Genomic DNA, 19,661 nt, shown 5'->3' with positions numbered 1-19,661 from the left:
GGGGAGCAGCGGTGGCAGCGCCCGCGCCCGGGAATCATTTTGGTGATTTAACCCCCAATTCCAACCCTTGATGCTGAGTGCCAAGCAGGGAGGTAATGGGTCCCATTTTTATAGTCTTTGGTATGACTCGGCCGGGGTTTGAACTCACAACCTACCGATCTCAGGGCGGACACTCTAACCACTAGGCCACTGAGTAGGTGGCCTAGATTGTATGGCTTAGATGCAGCCGCCCGGCCATGGAAACCCATTCCATGACTCTCTCTGCGTACGGTACGTGGGCTAATTGGAAGGTCACATGAAGTTTGGAGCTCTGTAGCAAGTGACTGTGCAGAAAGTCTTTGCACTATGCTGACCTCTCTGTCAGTTTACGTGGCCTACCACTTGGTTGCTGTTGTTCCCAAACTCTTCACCTTTATTAGAATAAAGTTGACTGTGGAATATTTAGGAGCGAGGACATTTTAGGACTGGATTTGGTTGCACAGGTGGCATCCTGTGACAGTTCCACGCTGGAAATCACTGAAAGCGGCCCATTCTTTCACAAATAGAAACAGTCTCCATGCCTAAGTGCTTGATTTGATACACCGGGCCAAGTGATTAGGACACCTGATTCTCATCATTTGGATACTTTTGGCAATATAGTGTTTTTTTTTAATGTTAATTTTACTGCATAATCCCAGATTATGCGGTATAGCTCGGTTGGTAGAGTGGCCGTGCCAGCAACTTGAGGGTTCCAGGTTCGATCCCCGCTTCCGTCGTCCTAGTCACTGCCGTTGTGTCCTTGGGCAAGACACTTTACCCACCTGCTCCCAGTGCCACCCACGCTGCTTTCAATGGAACTCGGATATTGGCTTTCACTATGTAAAAGTGCTTTGAGTCGCTAGAGAAAAGCGCTATATAAATATAATTCACTTTATTGAACAAAATGCATAGGATGCTGGCATGTGTCGTTCCTCCTCAAGGTGCCGTGGAGAACATTTTAGACGCATGCGTCGTCAGTTTGGGGGGGGGAGACACCATGTGGCGGCCCGTGCAGCTGCGGAGAAAATGCACGCCAATAAATGGACGGCGGAATTAGCATTCCTTGTTGCAGAATGGACCCTGTCAAGGTAAGACGGATGCATGACGACATCACCACACTTGCAATAGTTGTCCAAATCAACGTCAGGTTCTAAATATATCTCTAATATGTTTAGGTTGTACGATCTCCGAGCGGTCACTGAAGTATACACACATATTTCATGTGATGTCAGTACAGCTCCGGTGCTTGTTTTAGGTTTTAGACGCCTCGGAGATATTAGGAACATTGAAGCGTACAACTTTAGTGAGCCAAATGCGAACGTATTAAACATTAAAATACGTATTTATAATAATGTGTCGTGAACGGCTAACTATTCGCGCGCAATTTCTTATTCGACGCGAAAAGTCGGTTAATCGGAGTGTCAGCGAACGCAACGTGTTCGTCAAAGTAAAATGGGCGGTCCGTTTTGTGCCTCGGACATTAAGAACATTGAAACGTACAACTGAAGGGAGCCAAATGCGAACGTAATAAAAAATTAAAATACGTAGTTATGACAATACACGGTGAACAGCTAGCTATTTACGCGCGCAATTTCCTCGGCGGTGGCCGCAATTCGACGCGAAGCGCCGGTTTACGGAGTGTCCGCGAACGCAACGTGTTCGTCAAAGGAGAATGGGCGGTCCGTTTTTGGTGCCTCGGGAGACATTTTGAACATTGAAAAGTGCAACTGTAGTGAGCCAAATGCGAACATGTTAAACATTAAAATATGTAGTCCCGATAATAAATCGTGAACGGCTAACTATTTACGCGTCGTGTTCACTGGCAATTTCCTCAGCGGTGGCCGCAATTCGAGGCGAAGCGCCGGTTTACGGAGTTTCAGCGAACGCAACGTTTTCGTCAAGGAGAATGGGCGGTCCGTCGACGGTCACACTTCCGGGTGGGCGGATGTTGCTGTCACGTGTTCACTAGCACGACGCGAGCAGGCGAACACCTGCGACCTTTTTGGGGAACAACGACAGGTAAATAAACTATTTGTGTTTATTGGTCTGACAACATGACTTAATGGTCGCGATGAGCGGCTTCATATGTTTCACGCCGAGCACGTTGTGGCTGCGCTCAGCTGTCATTGGTGGATTTCATTACAAAAAAAAAAAAAATGCTAAGGTTGCCCATACATCCATCCATTTTCTACCGCTTGTCCCTTTCATTTCTCAATAATCATCTCCACGTTTTTAAACACCGGTAGCCGTTTGAGACAGTTAGCACGTGAACGTCGCTGTAATGAATGGCACCGCGTGTGTGATCACGTGGTTACAATGATTTACCAATACAGTAATATTATGCAATAAAGTGGTCAATGTTTACTTGTGATAGTAATGAGAGTCCAGTCCATAGTGGATCTAACATAGTAGTGAGAGTCCAGTCCATAGTGGATCTAACATAATAGTGTGAGAGTCCAGTCCATAGTGGATCTAACATAATAGTGTGAGAGTCCAGTCCATAGTGGATCTAACATATTAGTGAGAGTCCAGTCCATAGTGGATCTAACATAATAGTGTGAGAGTCCAGTCCATAGTGGATCTAACATAATAGTGTGAGAGTCCAGTCCATAGTGGATCTAACATATTAGTGAGAGTCCAGTCCATAGTGGATCTAACATAATAGAGTGAGAGTCCAGTCCATAGTGGATCTAACATAATAGTGTGAGAGTCCAGTCCATAGTGGATCTAACATAATAGAGTGAGAGTCCAGTCCATAGTGGATCTAACATAATAGTGAGAGTCCAGGCCATAGTGGATCTATTTAATAATGCGAGAGTCCAGTCAATAGTGGATCTAGTTAATAGTGTAAGAGTCCAGTCCATACTTGCCAACCTTGAGACCTCCGATTTCGGGAGGTGGGGGGTGGGGGGCGTGGTTAAGATATATATATATATATATATATATAAGAAATACTTCGCTTTCAGTGAATTCTAGCTATATATATATATATATTTTTTAATTACATATATATATAAATAAATAAAATAAATACTTGAATTTCAGTGTTCATTTATTTACACATATACACACACATAACACTCATCTACTCATTGTTGAGTTAAGGGTTGAATTGTCCATCCTTGTTCTATTTTCTGTCACTATTTCAGAACACACACATTATACAAATATACATTATAAAACCAATAAGAAAATGGGAGCTCTAATTTGGGAGTCTGAATTAGGATCAGAAGTTCCTATATAAACATTGCGCACTCACGTCGCCTTTTTGAATTGATTACTGCAGCTGTGCACTGGATTCATTCACAAATACAAACTACAACTCACAAACACTTTAGAGTTAGGCTCCACCATCAGAATGTGTACTTAAACTTATAAAGATCACATGGATATTATTCAGTGAGTTGATTCACCAAAACTAACCTGTTATACAGGAGGAAAAAGCACACAGGACGTTTGAATTGTTCACAGACTGGTCGCTCTCATCAGAATGACAAGACACTTCCGGTCTGCAGGTGATAGCATTCAATTGGGAAGAAACGCCCTACTGCCCCCTACTGACCAATGTGAATACTGATAAATGTGTAATGACAGCTCCAAAAACGAATTCAAACCACAAAACAAAATAAATAAATCAACACAAAAATGTGACACATTATGGGTGGGTCACATATGCATGTACAGTAGATGGCAGTATTGTCCTGTTTAAAAGTGTCACAACATTGCTGTTTACGGCACACAAACTGCTTTACGGTAGACGAAAACTTGACTGCTGTTGTTGTGTGTTGTTACCGCGCTGGGAGGACGTTAATGAAACTGCCTAACAATAAACCCACATAAGAAACCAAGAACTCGCCCTCCATCATTAGCTTTTTGCTCCATTATTTTGCTTGTCTACTTAACTTGTCTGACTCAGTTAAGGCAAACAAGTTACAGTTTGTCAGTTTGGTTAATTGCATTAAAATGGTGACATTATTGGTAATAGTATGAAATAAAGTTGTATGACCGAGTGGTGGGCGACACCAGTAAATACAGCAACATGATTATAAATAATTATTGCATCTTCAAATGAATTTACATTAAACATGTTGAACATGATTATAATCAGAAATAAATATAAGTAAGAACTGTATTCATGGATTAGTGCTAGTGAGGTCCCTTTTGACATACAGTTTATTACGTCACTTTGCCATTACTAGATATTTACATTCATGAGTATATGGAAGTATTGCCGTCTGAATATCCTTCTAAGTTTGCTACCTCTTTGTTTATAATGTATATTTTCTGATGGATCTACCGTATTTTCCGCACTATAAGGCGCACCGGATTATTAGCCGCACCTTCTATGAATTACATATTTCATAATTTTGTCCACCAATAAGCCGCCCCGGACTATAAGCCGCGCCTACGCTGCGCTAAAGTGAATGTCAAAAAAACGCTGCGCTAAAGTGAATGTCAAAAAAACAGTCAGATAGTTCAGTCAAACTTTAATAATATATTGAAAACCAGCGTTCTAACAACTCTGTCCCAAAATGTACGCAAATGTGCAATCACAAACATAGTAAAATTCAAAATGGTGTAGAGCAATAAATAGCAACATAATGTTGCTCGAACGTTAATGTCACAACACACAAAATAAACATAGCGCTCACCTTCTGAAGTTATTCTTCATTCGTAAATCCTTCGAATTCTTCGTCTTCGGTGTCCGAATTGAAAAGTTGCGCAAGCGTGGGATCCAAAAATGGCCGGCTCCGCCTCGTCGAAGTCATCGGATTCAGTGTCGCTGTTGTTGTGCAGCAGTTCTGTGAATCCTGCCTTCCGGAAAGCTCGGACCACAGTTGTGACCGAAACTATCTGCCCAGGCATTTACGATCCACTGGCAGATGTTGGCGTATGTCGACCGGCGCTATCTGCCCGTCTTAGTGAAGGTGTGTTCGCCTTCGGAGCTGTGTGAAAAAAGCCACCCGGCCTCTTCGCGTAAACTTCCCTTAACCACTCGCTCATCTTTTCTTCATCCATCCATCCCTTCGAGTTAGCTTTTATGATGACGCCGGCTGGAAAGGTCTCTTTTGGCAAGGTCTTCCTTTTGAATATCACCATGGGTGGAAGTTAGCATGGCAAGCTAGAACCACAGTGAAGGATGACTTCTCATTCCCTGTGGTGCGAATATTCACCGTACGTGCTCCCGTTCCACAGTGCGGTTCACAGGAATATCAGTTGCTGTGAAATACGGTAGTAATCCGTGTGCGGATGGAGAGATTGCGTCTTTTTATGATCCGGATCCTTGTCGCGTAGTAGGAGCCATTTTGTGGTCTTTACAGATGTAAACAGGAAATGAAACGTACGGTGATATCCGCGCGTTTTTTCTTCTTCTTCCGGGGGCGGGTGAAGCGCTTCCTGTTCTATGGGGGCGGGTGCTTTCCTTGGCGGTTGCTTGCGTAGAAGAAGAAGCGCTTCCTGTTCTACCGGGAAAAAAGATGGCGGCTGTTTACCGAAGTTGCGAGACCGAAACTTTATGAAAATGAATCGTAATAAAGCGCACCGGGTTATAAGGCGCACTGTCAGCTTTTGAGAAAAATTGTGGTTTTTAGGTGCGCCTTATAGTGCGGAAAATACGGTACTCTCTATTTGATGCTGCAGCTGTTACATATACTGTAATATTATACATGTATGTATTATATAATACTATAACTAGGGATGTCCCGATCCAGGTTTTTGCACTTCCGATCCGATACCGATATTGTTTTTGCACTTCCGATCCGATACCGACACTGACCGATACCGGCCTATCCGAGCATGTATTAAAGTTTAAAGTTATTTAGCCTACTTAGTTGTCAGAATCATGTTGAAAAGGGTTTTAGTACTCTTGATAACAACTAGCCAGCTGAATTAGGGGAGTTTGAATAATACACAATGGTTGGTAACAAGAAACTGACCTGTTTATTCAAGGATAAACACAAAATAGACACAATTATACATGAGATCATTGAACTAGGGCTGGGCGATATGGCCTTTTTTTAATATTGCCATATTTTAAGGCCATATTGCGATACACGATATATATTTCGATATTTTTGCCTTAGCCTTGAATGAACACTTGATGCATATAATCACAGCAGTATGATGATTCTATGTGTTTTGATTGATTGATTGAGACTTTTATTAGTAGGTTGCACAGTGAAGTACATATTCCGTACAATTGACCACTAAATGGTAACACCCCAATAAGTTTTTACACTTGTTTAAGACGGGGTCCACTTAAATTGATTCATGATACAGATATATACTATCAGATATATACTATCATCATAATACAGTCATCACACAAGATAATCACATTGAATTATTTACATTATTTATAATCCAGGGTGTGGATGTAAGTGTCAAAAAGACAGCCAAAAGAGTTTGATATGAGAATAAATCTAAAGTTAAAATATAGGGTAGAAATGCACCCATTTGCAGGAAATGTAGTCTTGATTTTCAACATTTTCTTTCAAGGCTTGCATGTCTACATTAAAACATTCTTCTTCATACTGCATTAATATATGCTACTTTTAAACTTTCACGCAGAGAAGGAAATCACAACTAAAAAAAATCACAAATTTTTTCATACGGTGTTGATGTGGAAATTTTTGCCATTTTGATGGTGTGGACGTGTGGCACCGAATGGAGATAAGCGTCTCGACAGACGTCACAATATTTGAACAATGATGACGAAAACAGTTTTCTCTGTCGTGTCCGTGTGTCGAAAATTGTTATGCGCTTATTTTTTTATTTGATTTTGTGCGTGGCATAGATTTGCCGTGCGCAGAGGACGTTTGAGCAGGCGCGCACCTTAGCGGCTGCGCTAGCATCACAGCTAACGTTAGCCATGCCGCTACCTCGCTCTCTGCTGGGAGAGGACGTATACGTATGTGACGTATGACGTGACAGTATGTGACGTGTGTAAGAAGGTGCGCTCGCTGTCTGTGAGAGGGAGACACAGGAAAGAGCGAGAAGAGCCTGTCGTGTAATGCCAGCAGCTAAAAGCAACTGCGTGAGAATTGTGGATGTGTTAAAATATAGGGTAGAAATGCACCCATTTGCAGGAAATGTAGTCTTGATTTTCAACATTTTCTTTCAAGGCTTGCATGTCTACATTAAAACATTCTTCTTCATACTGCATTAATATATGCTACTTTTAAACTTTCACGCAGAGAAGGAAATCACAACTAAAAAAAATCACAAATTTTTTCATACGGTGTTGATGTGGAAATTTTTGCCATTTTGATGGTGTGGACGTGTGGCACCGAATGGAGATAAGCGTCTCGACAGACGTCACAATATTTGAACAATGATGACGAAAACTGTTTTCTCTGTCGTGTCCGTGTGTCGAAAATTGTTATGCGCTTATTTTTTTATTTGATTTTGTGCGTGGCATAGATTTGCCGTGCGCAGAGGACGTTTGAGCAGGCGCGCACCTTAGCGGCTGCGCTAGCATCACAGCTAACGTTAGCCATGCCGCTACCTCGCTCTCTGCTGGGAGAGGACGTATACGTATGTGACGTATGACGTGACAGTATGTGACGTGTGTAAGAAGGTGCGCTCGCTGTCTGTGAGAGGGAGACACAGGAAAGAGCGAGAAGAGCCTGTCGTGTAATGCCAGCAGCTAAAAGCAACTGCGTGAGAATTGTGGATGTGTTAAAATATAGGGTAGAAATGCACCCATTTGCAGGAAATGTAGTCTTGATTTTCAACATTTTCTTTCAAGGCTTGCATGTCTACATTAAAACATTCTTCTTCATACTGCATTAATATATGCTACTTTTAAACTTTCACGCAGAGAAGGAAATCACAACTAAAAAAAATCACAAATTTTTTCATACGGTGTTGATGTGGAAATTTTTGCCATTTTGATGGTGTGGACGTGTGGCACCGAATGGAGATAAGCGTCTCGACAGACGTCACAATATTTGAACAATGATGACGAAAACTGTTTTCTCTGTCGTGTCCGTGTGTCGAAAATTGTTATGCGCTTATTTTTTAATTTGATTTTGTGCGTGGCATAGATTTGCCCTGCGCAGAGGACGTTTGAGCAGGCGCGCACCTTAGCGGCTGCGCTAGCATCACAGCTAACGTTAGCCATGCCGCTACCTCGCTCTCTGCTGGGAGAGGACGTATACGTATGTGACGTATGACGTGACAGTATGTGACGTGTGTAAGAAGGTGCGCTTGCTGTCTGTGAGAGGGAGACACAGGAAAGAGCGAGACGAGCCTGTCGTGTAATGCCAGCAGCTAAAAGCAACTGCGTGAGAATTGTGGATGTGTTAAAATATAGGGTAGAAATGCACCCATTTGCAGGAAATGTAGTCTTGATTTTCAACATTTTCTTTCAAGGCTTGCATGTCTACATTAAAACATTCTTCTTCATACTGCATTAATATATGCTACTTTTAAACTTTCACGCAGAGAAGGAAATCACAACTAAAAAAATCACTAATTTTTTCATACGGTGTTGATGTGGAAATTTTTGCCATTTTGATGGTGTGGACGTGTGGCACCGAATGGAGATAAGCGTCTCGACAGACGTCACAATATTTGAACAATGATGACGAAAACTGTTTTCTCTGTCGTGTCCGTGTGTCGAAAATTGTTATGCGCTTATTTTTTTATTTGATTTTGTGCGTGGCATAGATTTGCCGTGCGCAGAGGACGTTTGAGCAGGCGCGCACCTTAGCGGCTGCGCTAGCATCACAGCTAACGTTAGCCATGCCGCTACCTCGCTCTCTGCTGGGAGAGGACGTATACGTATGTGACGTATGACGTGACAGTATGTGACGTGTGTAAGAAGGTGCGCTCGCTGTCTGTGAGAGGGAGACACAGGAAAGAGCGAGAAGAGCCTGTCGTGTAATGCCAGCAGCTAAAAGCAACTGCGTGAGAATTGTGGATGTGTTAAAATATAGGGTAGAAATGCACCCATTTGCAGGAAATGTAGTCTTGATTTTCAACATTTTCTTTCAAGGCTTGCATGTCTACATTAAAACATTCTTCTTCATACTGCATTAATATATGCTACTTTTAAACTTTCATGCAGAGAAGGAAATCACAACTAAAAAAAATCACACATTTTTTCATACGGTGTTGATGTGGAAATTTTTGCCATTTTGATGGTGTGGACGTGTGGCACCGAATGGAGATAAGCGTCTCGACAGACGTCACAATATTTGAACAATGATGACGAAAACTGTTTTCTCTGTCGTGTCCGTGTGTCGAAAATTGTTATGCGCTTATTTTTTTATTTGATTTTGTGCGTGGCATAGATTTGCCGTGCGCAGAGGACGCTTGAGCAGGCGCGCACCTTAGCGGCTGCGCTAGCATCACAGCTAACGTTAGCCATGCCGCTACCTCGCTCTCTGCTGGGAGAGGACGTATACGTATGTGACGTATGACGTGACAGTATGTGACGTATGACGTGACAGTATGTGACGTATGACGTGACAGTATGTGACGTATGACGTGACAGTATGTGACGTGTGTAAGAAGGTGCGCTTGCTGTCTGTGAGAGGGAGACACAGGAAAGAGCGAGACGAGCCTGTCGTGTAATGCCAGCAGCTAAAAGCAACTGCGTGAGAATTGTGGATGTGTTGAAGGTGTGCTGGAAAATGCGGAACGGAAATTACGGCGCAGCAGAAAAGTGGAATGTATTATTTAAATCGGTGCGTTGGAAAACACGGACCGGAGTTTTTTTTTAAACTGGATCTGGATCGGCATTTTTCCATGCCTTGCCGATGTGCAATTTTTGGCAAATATCGGCAGCCGATCCGATCCAAATATCGGATCGGGACATCCCTAACTATAACATATCAGTATATATTATAGACTATATATATAATATGTAAATTTTACATGTCATATTTTATATTGCTACTATGGTACATTTTTAGTCTACTTTATACCTGCATTATTATCCTTTCCATCCTTTGTAACTGAGCTACTCTGTGGAACAATTTCCCAATAAAGTTAGTTTAAGTCTGAATAGGTGGTGGAGATATGCAGTAATCATGGGATGCTTCGACAAAGACTTAACGGCATTAGGAGGTGAAAGTGTTTATGGTGCTGAGGTGAAGCATGCTGATATGTATAATCATCTGCTGGTGAAAGCATAAGCAAACTTGTTGATATCCAAGGCTGTCTCGCCAGGAGTCATAACAGACAGCGTGACATTATTCTCCTCCTGTTCAATGTTGTATTTTGTTTTAAAATTGGGTCATCGGTTCATGTACACCAGGGGTGCTCACACTTTTTCTGCAGGCGAGCTACTTTTCAATTGATCAAGTCGTGGGGATCTACCTCATTCATATATATCATTTATATTTACTTATTTATGAAATATATGTTTTTGTTAACAAGTTAAAGGTGTTTAATGATAATGCAAGCATGTTTAACACATATAGTTAATATTGTTAATAAATTAAAGGTGTTTAAAGATAATGCAAGCATGTTTAACACATATAGTTAATATTGTTAATAAGTTAAAGGTGTTTAAAGATAATACAAGCATGTTTAACACATATAGTTAATATTGTTAATAAGTTAAAGGTGTTTAAAGATAATACAAGCATGTTTAACACATATAGTTAACAAGTTAAAGGTGTTTAAAGATAATGCAAGCATGTTTAACACATATAGTTAATATTGTTAATAAGTTAAAGGTGTTTAAAGATAATACAAGCATGTTTAACACATATAGTTAACAAGTTAAAGGTGTTTAAAGATAATGCAAGCATGTTTAACACATATAGTTAATATTGTTAACAAGTTAAAGGTGTTTAAAGATAATACAAGCATGTTTAACACATATAGTTAACAAGTTAAAGGTGTTTAAAGATAATACAAGCATGTTTAACACATATAGTTAACAAGTTAAAGGTGTTTAAAGATAATACAAGCATGTTTAACACATATAGATTCCTTTCTTTCATGAAGACAAGAATATAAGTTGGTGTATTACCTGATTCTGATGACTTGCATTGATTGGAATCAGACGGTGGTGCTGATAATGTCCGCATTTTCGAATGGAGGAGAAAAAAAGTCCTCCTTTCTGTCCAATACCACATGAAAGTGGTTGGTTTTTGGCATCTTATTTGTCCAGCTTCCGTACTCCTTTGTATACACTTTACAAGAAATGCATTGGCGGCAAACTCCGTAGCTTGCTAGCTTGTGCACGCCAGCTTTCTGAGACTCTTATTTTGTTAGCGCAACTGTGCGGTCGGTCTTTGGAGTTTTGACGACAGGTACGGGGCCAGAGTCTGTTGAAATAAAGTGTTTCTCGCCTTCCAGTCGGCAATTTTAATGAGCTGGCAGCAGCCAGCGTCATCTCAGAAGACCCTCGGGTGCCGTGAATGTCAATCAAGTGACGAAAGTGACGTCATAGTGAAGATTTATGATCGCTCATTTTTAGGACTATTTTTTTAATGCCTGGCTGGTGATCGACTGACACACCCTCCACGATCGACCGGTAGCTCGCGATCGACGTAATGAGCACCCCTGATGTAAACGGTACACTTCAAGTGCACAGCGGATAAATAAATGAAAGTATCGGTTTACGATTCCTGAGCAAAAAAGGTATAGGCTGAAGCTAAAAGCTTATTATGCCTACCCCTTACCACATTCACTTTGTACATGTCAAAAAGAGATAAAAAAACAAGAAATCAATCTTGAGATAAAGAAAGGACTCTGGAGTCTCTGTCCAAATCATAGTACTAGATCACATGCCTTGTTTACATGCATTTACCTATATATATATACTTAGTACTCACAACACATCTCTGTACTTGTTTATAGTCTTATTTTTAAACTTTTGTTTTAACTGAGGAACTGCACATCCTCAGTTCCTTTTCGCAGCACTTCCACAGGTCTAGTCCTTTCACAGATACACCAGGTTCTTGATCCCTGGGGGAAAGTCAGCACCACAGTTCGCTCACAATAGACAATAAACACATAGGTATTTTTTTACATGTGAATAATATAAATACAGTCTATTATTAAGCATTATTCACATGTGAATAATATAAATACAGTCTATTATACAGCATTATTCACATGTGAATAATATAAATACAGTCTATTATACAGCATTATTCACATGTGAATAACATAAATACAGTCTATTATACAGCATTATTCACATGTGAATTACATAAATACAGTCTATTATACTGCATTATTCACATGTGAATAACATAAATACAGTCTATTATACAGCATTATTCACATGTGAATTACATAAATACAGTCTATTATACAGCATTATTCACATGTGAATAATATAAATACAGTCTATTATACAGCATTATTCACATGTGAATAATATAAATACAGTCTATTATACAGCATTATTCACATGTGAATAACATAAATACAGTCTATTATACAGCATTATTCACATGTGAATAACATAAATAAAGTCTATTATAGAGCATTATTCACATTAATAACATAAATACAGTCTTATACAGCATTATTCAAATGTGAATAACATAAATACAGTCTATTATATAGCATTATTCACATGTGAATAACATAAATACAGTCTATTATACAGCATTATTCACATGTGAATAACATAAATACAGTATTATACTGCATTATTCACATGTGAATAATATAAATACAGTCTATTATACAGCATTATTCACATGTGAATAACATAAATACAGTCTATTATACAGCATTATTCAGATGTGAATAACATAAATACAGTCTATTATACAGCATTATTCACATGTGAATAACATAAATAAAGTCTATTATACAGCATTATTCACATGTGAATAACATAAATACAGTCTATTATACAGCATTATTCACATGTGAATAATATAAATACAGTCTATTATACAGCATTATTCACATGTGAATAATATAAATACAGTCTAATATACAGCATTATTCACATGTGAATAACATGAATACAGTCTATTATACAGCATTAGTTACATGTGAATAATATAAATACAGTCAATTATACAGCATTATTCACATGTGAATAATATAAATACCGTCTATTATACAGCATTATTCACATGTGAATAACATAAATACAGTCTATTATACAGCATTATCCACATGTGAATAACATAAATACAGTCTATTATACAGCATTATTCACATGTGAATAATATAAATACAGTCTATTATACAGCATTATTCACATGTGAATAATGCTGTATAATAGACTGTATTTATGTTATTCACATGTGAATAATGCTGTATAATAGACTTTATTTGTTATTCACATGTGAATAATGCTGTATAATAGACTTTATTTGTTATTCACATGTGAATAATGCTGTATAATAGACTTTATTTATGTTATTCACATGTGAATAATGCTGTATAATAGACTGTATTTGTTATTCACATGTGAATAATGCTGTATAATAGACTGTATTTATATTATTCACATGTCTATTATACAGCATTATTCACATGTGAATAACAAATACAGTCTATTATACAGCATTATTCACATGTGAATAACATAAATAAAGTCTATTATACAGCATTATTCACATGTGAATAACAAATAAAGTCTATTATACAGCATTATTCACATGTGAATAACAAATAAAGTCTATTATACAGCATTATTCACATGTGAATAACATAAATACAGTCTATTATACAGCATTATTCACATGTGAATAATATAAATACAGTCTATTACACAGCATTATTCACATGTGAATAACAAATACAGTCTGTTATACAGCATTATTCACATGTGAATAACATAAATACAGTATTATACTGCATTATTCACATGTGAATAATATAAATACAGTCTATTATACAGCATTATTCACATGTGAATTACATAAATAAAGTCTATTATAGAGCATTATTCACGTTAATAACATAAATACAGTCTTATACAGCATTATTCAAATGTGAATAACATAAATACAGTCTATTATACAGCATTATTCACATGTGAATAACATAAATACAGTCTATTATACAGCATTATTCACATGTGAATAACATAAATACAGTCTATTATACAGCATTATTCACATGTAGTTAACATATCTGCATTTATAAATTCATATTCCGTGTCTGTGGTCACAAACAGCTTCTGAACGAGTAGATTGTTGTGAGCTTTGGCTCTTTGTTCACGACGACGCCTTGTCAACTTTGTAGTGATGACCATGACTGACAGTTCAGAGAGTTGTTTTTGGACCAGGGTCCAACTTGGGGTTTAATAATTGCTCAAATAATTGGCAGTTTGTGTCACAGAGAGTCAAACAGCAGTGAGTCCCGTGTGCTAAAAAGACTTGTGTTAGCGTTCATGTGAAGAAAGAAAAGTGCGTGTGCAACGATAAAAAAAAAAAAACAGTGATTTATATAATCTGATGCTTTGATTAATCGTTTGAGTGTAACTAATAAAAATGTATCAAATCCAGACCACATGAAGTGCTTGGAACTTAAAATGCACGGACATAGTTTGTGCAATTGAGCGTACATGAGAGCGGGGGCGTGATCTGTGTAATGGCGAACAGCTGCTGGGTTTTTTTTAAATACATTTTTTTATTCATAAACACGTTACAACAAAAATATGTTTATTCCCACTATTTTCCCATTTCCCTATTTTTATAAAATGGGTTTATCCGATTACTCGATCAATCGAACAAACAGATTTTGCAATAAATTAAATATTTTATTGCTCAGTTTTTGTTTTACTTTTGTAGCTGGTTGCATCAGCTCTGTGCTCCTTGGATGTCTTTTATGCCCTTTGTGTTGTTTAATGTCCTGATGTTCCGTGGACTTCTTGTATCTGCACTGTGGGCTCACAAAGTACATCCTGCATTATTTCTAGTCTTTAGAAGGCCATACCATAACGTGGCTTTGAAATGGTGTCACCTTTCCAATAGGGCTGCTATGAACCATTATTTTGATAGTCAACCACTTCTTAACGATTAGTCGGATATTAAAACGTACACTTTTAATGGCTCTAATTTCTCATCGACTTCTAAATGCATCGTAAGTTTATGTAAGCATGTGCTTATCTAATTCAGTCTTTTTCAACCTTTTTTGAGCCAAGGCACATTTTTTTCATTGACAAAATCCGGCATGTGGCGTTTCAGTGTTATAACTTCACCTTTTATCTTTACTTTTTACACCAAAATGCGTCCATTCTCCCTTTCCTTTCAACAAAAATAAAGAGTGACACCTCCCACATCGAATACACAATCTTCAGACCCTGCGTCCCATTCGATGAGATGACAAAACATTTGAGCTAGTATTGATGTTATTTGAACACTGACACAGTTTGCAGTTAAATAGAGGATGGAACATCCCAGTAAACAAAGTAAAGACTTTATAAACAAGTTGTGACAACCTTCACGACACATCACCTGCTGCTTGTTTCATCAAATCATTAACTCTCAGTCACAGCAGCTGACGGACAAAGTATCGAGAAAATAAAAGCAACATCAAATAGTTTTTTAGTGCGGGGACAATATTGTCCACACCTGTCTCCATCCAAACACAGCAGTGTGCTCTTCAACACACGGCCGGAAGCGAGGCAAAATGACGATAAACCAATCTTCTCAGCAAAGTCCGTGTAGTTAGTCCGCCGTGATTATCAAGGCAAACGACGCTAGTGCGCATGCGTCTGACTTCCTGTTGCCTAAAATGCATTAATTAATGAGGGTTCTTCTGTAATTAAAAAAAATAGACATCCATTTTTACACCAAAATGCATCCATTCTCCCTTTCCTTTCAACAAAAATAAAGAGTGACACCTCCCACATCGAATACACAATCTTCACAGCCTGTGTCCCATTCGATGAGATGACAAAACATTTGAGCTAGTATTGATGTTATTTGAACACTGATACAGTTTGCAGTTAAATAGAGGATGGAACATCCCAGTAAACAAAGTAAAGACTTTATAAACAAGTTGTGACAACCTTCACGACACATCACCTGCTGCTTGTTTCATCAAATCATTAACTCTCAGTCACAGCAGCTGACGGACGAAATATCAAGAAAATAAAAGCAACATCAAATAGTTTTTTAGTGTGGGGACAATATTGTCCACACCTGTCTCCATCCAAACACAGCAGTGCGCTCTTAAACACACGGCGGGAAGTGAGGCAAAATGACGATAAACCAAGCGCTTGGCTCCGTTTACTCCGAGGGGAAATCTTCTCAGCAAAGTCCGTGTAGTTAGTCCGCCGTGATTATCAAGCCAAACGACACTAGTGCGCATGCGTCTGACTTCCTGTTGCCTAAAATGCATTAATTAATGAGTGTTCTTCTGTAATTAAAAAAAAATAGACATCCATTTTTACACCAAAATGCATCCATTCTCCCTTTTCTTTCAACAAAAATAAAGAGTGACACCTCCCACATCGAATACGCAATCTTCACAGCCTGCGTCCCATTCGATGAGATGACAAAACATTTGAGCTAGTATTGATGTTATTTGATTACTGATACAGTTTGCAGTTAAATAGAGGATTGAACATCCCAGTAAACAAAGTAAAGACTTTATAAACAAGTTGTGACAACCTTCACGACACATCACCTGCTGCTTGTTTCCTCACATCATTAACTCTCAGTCACAGCAGCTGACGGACAAAGTATCGAGAAAATAAAAGCAACATCAAATAGTTTTTTAGTGTGGGGACAATATTGTCCACACCTGTCTCCATCCAAACACAGCAGTGCGCTCTTCAACACACGGCGGGAAGCGAGGCAAAATGACGATAAACCAAGCGCTTGGCTCCGTTTACTCCGAGGGGAAATCTTCTCAGCAAAGTCCGTGTAGTTAGTCCGCCGTGATTATCAAGCCAAACGACGCTAGTGCGCATGCGTCTGACTTCCTGTTGCCTAAAATGCATTAATTAATGAGGGTTCTTCTGTAATTAAAAAAAATAGACATCCATTTCCTTCAGTGTTATAACTTCACCTTTTATCTTTACTTTTTACACCAAAATGCATCCATTCTCCCTTTTCTTTCAACAAAAATAAAGAGTGACACCTCCCACATCGAATACACAATCTTCACAGCCTGCGTCCCATTCGATGAGATGACAAAACATTTGAGCTAGTATTGATGTTATTTGATTACTGATACAGTTTGCAGTTAAATAGAGGATTGAACATCCCAGTAAACAAAGTAAAGACTTTATAAACAAGTTGTGACAACCTTCACGACACTTCACCTGCTGCTTGTTTCATCAAATCATTAACTCTCAGTCACAGCAGCTGACGGACGAAATATCAAGAAAATAAAAGCAACATCAAATAGTTTTTTAGTGTGGGGGACAATATTGTCCACACCTGTCTCCATCCAAACACAGCAGTGCGCTCTTCAACACACGGCGGGAAGCGAGGCAAAATGACGATAAACCAAGCACTTGGCTCCGTTTACTCCGAGGGGAAATCTTCTCAGCAAAGTCCGTGTAGTTAGTCCGCCGTGATTATCAAGCCAAATGACGCTAGTGCGCATGCGTCTGACTTCCTGTTGCCTAAAATGCATTAATTAATGAGGGTTCTTCTGTAATTAAAAAAAATAGACATCCATTTTTACACCAAAATGCATCCATTCTCCCTTTTCTTTCAACAAAAATAAAGAGTGACACCTCCCACATCGAATACACAATCTTCACAGCCTGCGTCCCATTCGATGAGATGACAAAACATTTGAGCTAGTATTGATGTTATTTGATTACTGATACAGTTTGCAGTTATATAGAGGATTGAACATCCCAGTAAACAAAGTAAAGACTTTATAAACAAGTTGTGACAACGTTCACGACACATCACCTGCTGCATGTTTTCTCACATCATTAACTCTCAGTCACAGCAGCTGACGGACAAAGTATCGAGAAAATAAAAGCAACATCAAATAGTTTTTTAGTGCGGGGACAATATTGTCCACACCTGTCTCCATCCAAACACAGCAGTGTGCTCTTCAACACACGGCGGGAAGCGAGGCAAAATGACGATAAACCAAGCGCTTGGCTCCGTTTACTCCGAGGGGAAATCTTCTCAGCAAAGTCCGTGTAGTTAGTCCGCCGTGATTATCAAGGCAAACGACGCTAGTGCGCATGCGTCTGACTTCCTGTTGCCTAAAATACATTAATTAATGAGGGTTCTTCTGTAATTAAAAAAAATAGACATCCATTTTTACACCAAAATGCATCCATTCTCCCTTTTCTTTCAACAAAATTAAAGAGTGACACCTCCCACATCGAATACACAATCTTCACAGCCTGCGTCCCATTCGATGAGATGACAAAACATTTGAGCTAGTATTGATGTTATTTGATTACTGATACAGTTTGCAGTTATATAGAGGATTGAACATCCCAGTAAACAAAGTAAAGACTTTATAAACAAGTTGTGACAACCTTCATCACCTGCTGCTTGTTTCCTCACATCATTAACTCTCAGTCACAGCAGCTGACGGACAAAGTATTGAGAAAATAAAAGCAACATCAAATAGTTTTTTAGTGTGGGGACAATATTGTCCACACCTGTCTCCATCCAAACACAGCAGTGCGCTCTTCAACACACGGCGGGAAGCGAGGCAAAATGACGATAAACCAATCTTCTCAGCAAAGTCCGTGTAGTTAGTCCGCCGTGATTATCAAGCCAAACGACGCTAGTGCGCATGCGTCTGACTTCCTGTTGCCTAAAATGCATTCATTAATGAGGGTTCTTCTGTAATTAAAAAAAATAGACATCCATTTTTACACCAAAATGCATCCATTCTCCCTTTTCTTTCAACAAAAATAAAGAGTGACACCTCCCACATCGAATACACAATCTTCAGACCCTGCGTCCCATTCGATGAGATGACAAAACATTTGAGCTAGTATTGATGTTATTTGAACACTGATACAGTTTGCAGTTAAATAGAGGATTGAACATCCCAGTAAAGTAAAGACTTTATAAACAAGTTGTGACAACATTCACGACACTTCACCTGCTGCATGTTTCCTCACATCATTAACTCTCAGTCACAGCAGCTGACGGACGAAATATCAAGAAAATAAAAGCAACATCAAATAGTTTTTTAGTGTGGGGACAATATTGTCCACACCTGTCTCCATCCAAACACAGCAGTGCGCTCTTCAACACACGGCGGGAAGTGAGGCAAAATGACGATAAACCAAGCGCTTGGCTCCGTTTACTCCGAGGGGAAATCTTCTCAGCAAAGTCCGTGTAGTTAGTGCGCCGTGATTATCAAGCCAAACGACGCTAGTGCGCATGCGTCTGACTTCCTGTTGCCTAAAATGTATTAATTAATGAGGGTTCTTCTGTAATTAAAAAATTAGACGTCTGGAATTTTATCTCAAATTATCATTATGCTGCTTATTGCTACGTCCCTCGTCCATTAACATGTAAACAGTCAAGGCATGTTCTTGCTGCCGATTGTGAGAGATTTTTGCAAAGATTGCAAAACAGTTGTGACCCCCCCCCTCCTGTGTGATTTATAACAGGCACATTTTGTTGAAGATTAAGCAAGTAATTATCAAACACTCAGAAAATATCCTCTTAGCATCTTAGCAACACAAAGATTAGCATGACTTCAAAATAGTCTTGATCCAGCCATGACAAAGTGCACCTGCATTCCAAAAGACA

General features: G+C 39.1%; 1 protein-coding gene across 3 annotated transcripts in view; it reads left to right on the top strand.

Moving 5' to 3' along the window:
* The first annotated feature begins 760 nt into the window (after nucleotides 1–760).
* The window catches only part of slc5a6a (solute carrier family 5 member 6a), a 97,890-nt gene continuing 78,989 nt past the window's right edge, over nucleotides 761–19,661 (top strand). For 2 of the 3 annotated variants that reach the window (XM_061924452.2, XM_072911932.1), the window contains exon 1: nucleotides 1,285–2,037. The gene's annotated coding sequence lies outside the window, so the exon portion shown is untranslated. Of the gene's footprint in view, nucleotides 1,107–1,284; nucleotides 2,038–19,661 lie in introns of those variants that run through there. The other variant, XM_072911931.1, reaches the window with a different exon arrangement.

Source organism: Nerophis lumbriciformis, linkage group LG29 (assembly GCF_033978685.3).
Source record: "Nerophis lumbriciformis linkage group LG29, RoL_Nlum_v2.1, whole genome shotgun sequence".
In the NCBI taxonomy this organism is placed as follows: Eukaryota; Metazoa; Chordata; class Actinopteri; order Syngnathiformes; family Syngnathidae; genus Nerophis; species Nerophis lumbriciformis.
This window is presented reverse-complemented; position numbering and strand designations above follow the sequence as displayed.